The 8,267-nt window shown below is 37.1% G+C and overlaps 2 pseudogenes; both read right to left on the bottom strand.

Moving 5' to 3' along the window:
• Nucleotides 1-1,876: 1,876 nt before the first annotated feature.
• Nucleotides 1,877-2,839, bottom strand: LOC149146421 (pentatricopeptide repeat-containing protein At4g02750 pseudogene; annotated as a pseudogene).
• A 669-nt stretch (nt 2,840-3,508) lies between these two features.
• LOC149146422 (putative pentatricopeptide repeat-containing protein At3g13770, mitochondrial pseudogene) lies at nt 3,509-4,195 on the bottom strand (annotated as a pseudogene).
• Between the last annotated feature and the right edge of the window lie 4,072 nt (nt 4,196-8,267).

Genomic DNA, 8,267 nt, shown 5'->3' on the forward strand with positions numbered 1-8,267 from the left:
GTTCCCAACATTGGTTCATGAAAAAAATTGCAGTTTGGCATGACTATTCTTGAAAAATTGGTTTTCGGGCAATGCATGCAATTTATCAGCAACATTAACACGTATGTTTCCAACATTGTCACTTGATAGAAGATGTTTTTTTTAGCAACAAAGTCATGTTTCATGAGTGTTTTTTTTCCATGGATTTTCTCTCTCTTTGATATTTCAACGATGAAATCAATATACACATTGTCTAGGCCTTTTTGGCCTAAAAAGGAAAACTGAAGAGTTTCAGCCATGATCTAGGATTACTTATTTGTCATCCAAGGCTTTATTAAGACTTATATTGTGCTTCACAGCATAAAAATATACAAACAGAAAATGCCATTTGAAGCCATAGTTTCAACCTTCCAAATCCTCAACACATTTAATCTGTCATAACCAGTGGCATTCGACACTATTTCGAGAAATTAAATATGATAGTGGCATTCAATACTATTTCGAGAAATTAAATATGACAGTAGCATTCAATACTATTTCCATAAATCAATATTTAAGGCCAAACATATTCTAAAAAGAGTTTTCCTCCTAAATTCTTGTTTAGAAAGACCCCCTCTTGCAAAGATAAATCTTATTCAAAAGATGATAAACTCAAACATTGAATTCTCTATATATACAAGTGAAAATATATCTTACTATGCCCCAAGGGGTTAACTCTGTCAGTTGAAGTTGAACTATTTGCTTAAGGCATTTTGCTGACAGAGAGGCTGTAGGTCACCAGTTCAAATCTGGTTGAGTCCACTGTGGTTGCTAGTGGCTATTATGGTTGGTGGTTGAACTTCCCTCCATCCAGATATTCCAGGGAAGAGGGGGAATCCTGTAAGATTTTCCTTGGAATAAAACAAAAAAAACATATCTTACTATGATCTTACCAAGGAGAGAATAACCACCTTTTAATGCCTCAACAAACTAGACTAAAAAGTAATGGGTGGTATTATCTTTTTCATCTACCTCCTTAACCATTTTTTAGTTTATCTTGCTGCGATTGAAAATGTAAGATTCTTTAGCTAACATCTTCTATCTCTAGAAAGTGGGTTCTTAGCATGTTGTCTACGATCTTTGTTTGCTGTCTGTGAAGTTTGGATCATGAAAATCTGGAATCAGCTATAAAGTTTCTTCTGCTATTATTAGTGAGAAGGTTTCTAGCTTTGACTGGTCGATGTTTCCCATTAAGAGATTGAGTTGCTATGTTTGTTCTTTTTCTAGTTGATGAACTAGGTAGGAGGCCATGGTTGGTTGATGTTCCAAGCATAAGTAGATGTAATACATTGCTGTAGAGAAGGAACTGACTCATCCCTTGACTGGTTGATGCTCTGTTACAAGTTCTGAAGCTGTAGCAGAAAGTTCCCTTGTCATGGTTGTGTAGTCTCCCAATAAAATACGGACACCCAAGGTAGAACTGATCCATGTGAATTTGGTTACCCAAAGATTCATCAATATTTAAAAAGGGAAAAAGCTCATTAACTGCACTTATTTTTTATTTTTATTTTCTAAATATCCTTAGTGCCCACCATGAAACATGTTTCCACGATGATAGTCCTGCAAGTCCCTTACCCAGCTGAATGAGGCTAAGGCCATCACATTGCAGTCAGCAATAATAATACCATACCCTAATCCTCCATTAAGAAATTGTTGTGATTGTAGTTGGCAGGCGTTCCCATTTGGTAACTACTCTGGAATCCTATGTTAGTTGGTTATTATTAAATAGTCACCAAAAGTCCCCACAAGAGCACAATCCATTTTGGAAATGATGGAAACGATTGGCATCCCTCACAATGATTTCTCGCCCAACTATTTTAGAGATTAACTTGGTAGCAGTGTGGCAATCTCCACATACTCAGAGATTCTTCATAATTCTAAGAGGCATCTCGGGTATTGTGCTGATAAGACCAAAAGCAATTGCCAGCTTCTCATGGTGGTAACGTAGGGCATTTTCTCTCTGTTCCTCAGACACATCATGCAGCACAAAAATTGTGTCAGGCACATAACCTGAACTTCTCAGCTGCCTAGCCAGTTCCTCCAACTTTGCATAGATCTTATCAGTCTGTGAATGAGATCTATCATCAGCGACAAATAAATGTACTTTATCCTTCACCTGAATCCAACTGCACCCAGGATCCTTTATCATGCTTTTGCCTTTCATCAATTTTCTCACACGTGCTACATCCTTCCACTTTGAAGAAGCTGCATAAATGTTTGAGAGGAGTACATACGCTGAAGAATTTTCTGGTTCCAACTCAAGAAGATAGTCTGCTGACAATTTTCCTATATCTGCGTTTGCATGAACTCTGCTGGCACCAAGCACTATATTCCACACCAATGCATCAGGTTCATATGGCATTTCGTTGATGAATTGTACAACTTCTTCAAGTTTTCCAGCACGACAAAGAATGTCAACCATGCAGGTATAATGCTTCAATTTTTGCATGACACCATGATCTTGAAACATAACATCGAAGTAATGACGACCTTCATCCACTAGGCCTGCATGGCTACATGCACTAAGAACACCAATGAAAGTGACATCATTTGGCATAATTCCAGATTGTTGCATTTGTTCAAAAAGGGTAAGAGCCTCCTTGCCAAGTCCATGCTGAGCATACCCTGAAAGCATTGCGTTCCACGAGATTGTATTTCGCTCTGGAACTTGATCAAACACTTTTCGTGCATCCTCCAAGCACCCACATTTAGAATACATGTCTACCAGGGCACTCCCTACGTAGACATCTACCTCGACCACAATTTTGATGATATGAACAAAACCTGCTTGCCCTATTCTAGAGCTGTTAAGCGGGCACATGCCCTAAGCACACTGGCAAATGTGATTTGATTTGGAATCATACCTAACCTTTGCAATTCACGAAGAAGAACCAAAGCCTCTTCTCTATGGTCATTCTGAGCATATCCCACGATTATCGAATTCCAAGAGACCATACCTCTTTCAACAAGGCTGTCAAAACTCTCTACGCATTCATTATGTTCCCACATTTGCAATACATGTCAACAAGGGAACTTGCAACAGAGGCATCAGACTGAAACCCTGATTTAATGATATAAGTATGCATCTGCTTTCCATGTTCTGGGGTTTCTAGACTGGCACATGCACCAAGCACACTGGCAAGAGTGATGTGATCGATTTTTAGTGTTGCCAGTAGCATTTTAAAGAATAGTTTTTGTGCCAACTCAGCATATCCAGCCAGTGCATATCCCGCAATCATTGCATTCCAGGAGATAACTTCCCACTCAAGCATTTTTTTTTTCAAAGACTTTGTGTGCATTGTCAACATCTCCACATTTGGCATACATTGTCAAAAGAGCATTTCCAACAGAAACCTTTGCCTGGAATCCGACTTTTACGATGAACCCGTGGACTTGCTTACCCTGTTCTAAGGCTTCTGGCTTATCTAATGCACTGAGAACACTGGTAAGTGTATATTGATTCAGATTCCCAACTGCTCGTTGCACTTGGTTAAAAGGTGTTGACATCCCCATTCTGGGCATATCCCAAAATCATTGTAGTCCACGAGACAACAGCTCGATTAGGCATTTTGTCAAATAGTTTACGTGCACTCTGGATGTGTCTGCACTTGCTGTACATGTCAACAAGTCCACTGCCAACAAACATATCGAATTCAAACCCAGTTTTGATAATGTGGGCATGAGCTTGCTCGCCCTGTTCCAATGCCACAAGCCCAGCGCATGCCCGGAGAACACTGGCAAATGTGAATGCACTCATTCCTGTGCTCTCCCTTTGCATTTGGCAAAAGAGTTTCCAAGCCTCCTCATCGCATCCATTCCTCACATATCCTGCAATTGATGTATTCCACAATACCATATCCCGATAAGGAATTCGATCAAACACTTGCTGTGAACTCCCAGTGCTTTTGCAATTGGCATACATGTCCACAAGCACACTACCGACAAAGACATCCAATTCAAAACCATATTCAATTATGAATGCATGAATCTGCTTCCCTAGTTCGATATCTGCTAGTCTAGAACATGCCCTGGCAACTCTGATAAACGTGAAGGAATTCAGCCTCACTTCCATGGACATCATTCGAACAAAAAGCTCTAGTACCTCTTCCTCGTACCCCTGCTGCTGCGCATACCCAGCAATTAAGGCATTCCATGAAACCGTGTTTCGTTCAGACATTTTGTCAAACACTTGACATGCATCCTCAATATTTCTTAACTCTTCAAATCCTCACATTAAAGTGCTCTCACTTTTTGTTTGAATAAGTCGCAATCTATCAAGGCCTTTCAAAGTAGATTTTTGCACTATTATTGTAAACCTTCTGATATGCGCTAATCCCTTGATTCCTCCATTTGAAAAAAAATAAAAAAATAAAGCCATTCCTTTTATTACTTTTGAGAATTTTGAATGGTTTTTAAAATTAGTTGGATGTTCCCAAACGACAATATCTTCTAAAGCTTCAAAGGAGTGGGTGCAATTGATGTTATCATTGAAGTTGCTTCAAGATTTGGATTTCGAATTTCCAAAACGGTTCAATATCATTAAGAAGTTCGGGGATTGATGACAATGTGATTTAGGCCATTGATCATATTCTCATTTTTGAAGGTTTTGTGGAATCATTGTCAACTCAACTAATGGTCAAATTCAAACAAACAATTTAGTTGCACATTGGGAAGGAGGGAGACTATTGAGAAAAGTGTTATCTATCTATTTATATATTTAGAACCATTCCAAAGTTTTTAAAGGCACATTTGTTTTTCATAAGGGATCATCTATTCCCAGATTAGTCAAGATTTTTTTTTTTGGAGAGCAACCAATTGAGCCCCAATGCAAGGAGCTTCTTAGAAATACAGTTTGAAGGATAAATATTGCACTTCCCCTCCATCTTGATTTATAAGCATTTTGAACTCAACCTCGAACTTTGACAGTCTTAGGACATGTACTTTTGATCTCAGGTTTCTAGGCATTTTGATTAAGCCATCAACATTGGTAGAGTTAGAGATAATTAGGCCAAGCTTGCGCTTGCTTTTGAATTTGTACCTTTTTAGGTCTTATTTGTTCGAGAGTACCCTTCAAATGGATAGCACATAAAGAGATACTATGGCACCTTTGCTAATGTGCTCTAGGCGACTTAATTCCACCTCTTGTTCAATAGGGTTACACAACATTGAATTCTATGTCTCACAGAATGAATAACAACAAAAACCTATTAACTATTTAATTGAATAACAATACTAATACATTGTGTTGTTTTGAAATGCATGATTGGTAGGGTTGTCTCAATGATCCAAAATAAGGAAAAAATGAAAGAAACAACTTCAATTACTTAATCCAAAGTAAAGGAAGGCACCGCCATTATATACTCTAGTACTTCCAACAAGATAACCTTCCCCATTTTTATGAATATGCGGATCTCTTCAAGATGTACAAAGAAGAGGTTGAGAGACCAACATTTGCCAATCCAAGTGAATAAGACAATAACCATGCTATTACAAATGACAATGTATGAATATCCCATCTTTATAATGTGGTAATGAGATCAACAATCTTCCATTGCTTGGACATGCAGCCCAAGTTCATTAATTGTATAGTTAAGTTTGCCACATCACAATGGTTAAATTTGGCCGAAGGATGTGTCACTTGAATGTTTTGAACAAACTTTGTAATGGTCTCAGAATTCTGATTGAAGAATGAGGTGAACTATATTTTACATTGAAAATTTTAGTTTTGTTCCCACTAATCTGTACCCGAGGTCTTTGTTTTGATGCCAACCTCAGTGTCTATTAAATATATGGATGGTGTGAACAATATTTGCACTAAAAATTGCAGTTTTTGAGCTAGTAATTTATACCCAAAATGTGTCCCAATCTAAAGAATGTAGTCAGTTCTATTTGACACACGAGGGTGGCTTTTAATCATGACGATAGTAGATTATCATTATTCTTATTAAAAATAAAGTACATTTTCCATTCGAATAGTAGGATTATCTTTTAGATAGTATATTTGTCATTCTTCATAGAGGAAGTCATAATAACAAATCTCGAGTTTAAGAAGTAAACAACTATGAAGCATGGGAATTCAGATTAGGATGTGTTGAAATACCCTATATGTCACGTTAATGATTTTTCTATGGGTGGTGGAATCTTCTAGTGAAAACATAGATTGAATACCATGGACATGTGTAAGGCTTATTGTGATAATTGTTTTTAATGATCTTAAATTAAATGAGAAGATCAATTCGTAGAGAAATTGGGATTTTAGAATGGGAGCTTATTTAGTCAATGAAAGACCAATGAAAATATTAGAATACACTTTTACCCTTATTCTAGTGTTGAATAAAAATGTCGTGAAAAATAATGTGTCTCTAGTTTTGGATAAAAGGACCCTCAACTTTCTTTGCAACTTTTGTGGTCACTGGCCACTTGTGAAAGGAGTAGGCATCTTTAAAAATGCAGTGCCATTTAGAAGGGAAATACTAATAGCAGTAGGGCAAAGGCAATTATTCCATTCATTTATTTATTTCTCATTTGTTTGGTCATATTGTGAGCTGCAATATATATATATATATATATATATATATATATATATATATATATATATATCATGAAATTGTTTTAGTACTAGTAAACAATGATTAAATATATAATAAATTTGAACCTTTGACATTTAGAGGACATTTCTCTCAATAAGTATGAAAATCATGCTGGAAATAGTTTTTGAAGTTTGGAGTCTTTTATTTTTAAGTTAACTAATTGGTTTGGAAGATGAAAAACCAGCAACTTGGAAGAGTGGGACTTTTATATTCACTGAGGTATTAAAGAAATTATATGCTTGAAACTTATACTAGCGCCTTCTAGTGGAATTGATAGTGCACTAATCCGTTGCTTGCCAATATTTCGGTTTTGGTACCACCTTATAACATATCCGGGTTCAAATGTTACTTTCCATGGTGGACAGTTGAATATGTTTCAACTCTAATTGTTATCAAGGGGTTTCACAAGGTTGTCACATGAGCATCTGTGATGCCCATTTTGACTTAGATAGCTACCCATACTAAGGCTCTATTTTGCAGTTCCATGTTATTATTTATGAACATTATGTAATATTGATGCATTTGGTTGGACACGTGAAACTAATTAGGTTTGATTTTGATGATGAAAATGTTTGATGTATGATCTCATGTATGATGTACTTGGTGATGATTTATCTAGTGCATGACTTATCAGAGCTATAGTGGATATGATTTATCTAATAAGTAACGTAATGAAATTATGATTTGTTTCCAATATGAACTACAAAATTGACACGTGGATACTAGACTTAATAATGTGATGATTATACGTCTTGTTGTTATATAAATGCATGAATGAGAGCTAAACCGTAGGGGGGGGAGAACTATATGATGGCTGAGATCTACTCTTCCATTGAGGGAAGGTCGAGACATCCCATGGGGAAGGTATAATGTACATTATTCTACTACATTTGGTATCTACTTGATATGCACTCTTATGACATGAGTAAAATGCAAATGACAGGTGGCAAGACGACCTGACTGGATTATTCGATGACAAGTCCAACAAACTCGGTAGTGTGGTCTGTGTTAGGGCGTTGACCCTAGTTGTAAGGAGGGGTGGAGACACTTCCCACCGTGTATCCTCCGAAACCTGGAATCATGGGAGGGCAGTGGTGGACACGCTCCCTTAGACATGTGATGGCGATTGCCAGTTGCCTACTGGGGAAGTTAGGTCGATGTATTCGACACTTCCACCATGTCGATTTTATCAGTGGTTAGTATGGTCGTTGCCACTGATAAAGAAACAGAGGAAAGATAGGGTGGGAACGGAAGTAGGTCAAGATGGATAGGAGGATATAGATCAGTTGGAGACTCTTGATGGGAAGTAATGTCATTGTCTGACTTATCAAATTTTACTGCTATAACTCTCTCTGGTTTGCTATGCTTTCGAACTCCTTGTATCTTTTCATTCTAACTTCAGGACGAAGTTCTCTGAAGGAGGGGTGTATGTAATGCCCCACTTAAATCTTATCCTACAAATTTTATTAATGTTTACATTATCTGAAAATATTGAGAAATATTGGTCTAATATAAAATTCATGATTTCTATTATTCAAATTCCCAACCTGCCTTCTCAAATTGAATCTTAGGTAGGATGTGGTCTCCTTCCATTATTTCAAATAATATATATATTCATCTCACATTCCCCAATGTACCCTCACATTTACTTGGGAGAAG

The sequence above is a fragment of the Pinus tabuliformis genome, chromosome X (assembly GCF_031772625.1).
Source record: "Pinus tabuliformis cultivar Carrire ecotype Pingquan chromosome X, CPIR1, whole genome shotgun sequence".
Taxonomy (NCBI): Eukaryota; Viridiplantae; Streptophyta; class Pinopsida; order Pinales; family Pinaceae; genus Pinus; species Pinus tabuliformis.